This window comes from Atta colombica, unplaced genomic scaffold (assembly GCF_001594045.1).
Source record: "Atta colombica isolate Treedump-2 unplaced genomic scaffold, Acol1.0 scaffold47, whole genome shotgun sequence".
Lineage (NCBI taxonomy): Eukaryota > Metazoa > Arthropoda > Insecta > Hymenoptera > Formicidae > Atta > Atta colombica.
This window is the reverse complement of record NW_017259536.1, coordinates 2,656,561-2,658,789: the sequence shown is the minus strand read 5'-3', so window position 1 is coordinate 2,658,789 and position 2,229 is coordinate 2,656,561. Positions and strand designations below refer to the sequence as shown.

Genomic DNA, 2,229 nt, shown 5'->3' with positions numbered 1-2,229 from the left:
ATATATATATATATATAGGGGAGACCGGAGTCAGTTGACTATAGAAGTAGAATAATCGGGGTAGAAACTACATTAAAAACAAAACGCATCTGAGCATGCAGCAGCGATTGACGCTGACTAAGTCTGCTGTAACATCTTGTTGCGAATACATGATAGAAATTATACCACAATTTTAAAAACTCGTACACCTAAGTAAATATTTTTATTTTTGAAGTTTTTGTTTTACAATCATATATGATTATCTGAGATATTTGATTTCTACTTAGAGACTAAGTATAGTTCTTACTAATAAAGTTCAACAGATTTTTTTTTGTTTATGTGTCTTTATTATTGTATAATATAATATTTTTAAAAAAATGAACGAGTGCGTGCGTGCGTGCGTGCGCGCGCGCATATGTATGGGAATAGTAGACTAACCACAGCATGGAACTGTATAACTCATTTGGTGACAACTCTTGTAGTACTTACTCAAAATTTTATTCCTTTAAAGAAACTTTCCTCAGTGATAAATGTTATAAATTTAGTTCTCTCATGTCCAATCTCGAAAACTAGGCTCATTCAACGTGTTTTTGCACGAAATGAACAAATTTTGCAAAAAGAAGCATTGTTTTGTTCTATGAAGCGAATTTTTGTGTTTAAAATATATTTTTATAAAAGTTTTATTAATATGTAGCCAAAGATGTAGCTTCAAATACGTTAATTTTTATTTTAATAATTTTAGTCGAATTAGTCCCGGTCCCGGGGCTAGTTGAAGGGGTCAAATGGAATGCATTAGAAAATTGCATTTTTTTTTTTTTTCATATTATTGGGAGTACAAATTAGTTCGATCCGTTCAAAAATGCATTTATTTCAAAACAAAATGAATGAACAGATCAATTAAAGTATTGTCCATCGCTGCCTACTACTTTTTCCCATCTCAGGCAATTTTCGAATTCCATTCTCGAAAAAATGACTCGTCTTTGGAGGCGATCCAATTTTGGAGCCAATTTTCGATTTCTGCGAAAGAAGTGAAGGTGACTTCACGATGAACCGGTGACTTGCTGCATCCTTCAGAATAACCAGTAATCAGAAAAAGGTCATATTCTCCTTCTATGTTCGGAGAATATGGCGGGTGGGGTAAAACATCCCATTTGAGCGTTTCCAAATATTTTTTTACGACTTTAGTGACATGAGGCCGAGCATTGTCATGAAAAAGAAGCTTTATCATGTCTTTACTCATATTCCGGTTTTTCTCGCAATGCACGGCTCAAACGAATCAATTGTAGTCGATACCGATCTCCCGTAATGGAATCGCCAAGTTTCAGCAACTCATAGTAAACAAGACCCTTTTGGTCCCACCAGATACAGAGCATGATCTTCGAACCATGAATGTTCGGCCGTGATGTTGATGTTGAGGCAACAACCGAGCTTAGCGTAGTATTTTTTTTTTCTTGGAGTTATCGTAGTATCCACTTCTCATCTCCAGTCACAATCCGATGCAAAAAATCTTTTCTCTGTTGTCTTTGAATCAGCTGTTCGCAAAAATCGCGTCTTTCAACGTCTCTCGGTTTCAGTTCATAAGGCACCCAATTTCCTTGTTTTTGAATCATTCCCATGGCTCTCAATCGTACAGAAACGGCTTATTGAGTTACCCTCAATGATTCTGCAAGCTTCTCTTGCGTTTGACTCTGATCTTCTTCGAGTAATGCCTCTAATTCTTTGTCTTCGAATTTTTTTGGCTGTCAAAGCGAGGCTTATCTTCAACGCTGAAATCTCCATCCAAATCTCCATTGAAATGTCGAAACCATTCCCTACATGATTTATCAATGGGAGCAGTGTCACCATAAACTTCGACAAGCATTCGATAAGCTTCAGCCGCACTTTTCTTCCAATTAAAGCAAAAAATCAAAACCTCCCCCAAATGCTGCTTTTAATTACAAAATTAATACAAAATTCGACATTTCAAACACAATAAAAATCAAGGTTTTTGTGAAATGAAATTCAAAGCGATATAAACTGAATATTATTAGCAGATGTTTAACCTCTCTGAAAAACCGCCAAAATCAGCTGTCATTATTCACAACAGCTGGAGCCATCTTTAGGGAAACGGACCGAGCTAATTTGTACTCCTAATAATTATCAGTTTCCCGTTATTATTAAAATATTATTAGGTCAAATGTATGTAATAACCGGTGTAGAATTCATTTTTTTCGATAAGTCTCTTAATTTCGTTGTAAAAATTCGAAACTG

At 35.4% G+C, this 2,229-nt stretch overlaps 1 protein-coding gene across 2 annotated transcripts in view; it reads left to right on the top strand.

The window, feature by feature from the left end:
• LOC108691606 (semaphorin-2A) overlaps positions 1-2,229 on the top strand; it is a 167,625-nt gene that overhangs the window by 164,321 nt on the left and 1,075 nt on the right. The gene's annotated exons all lie outside the window — the stretch shown is intronic.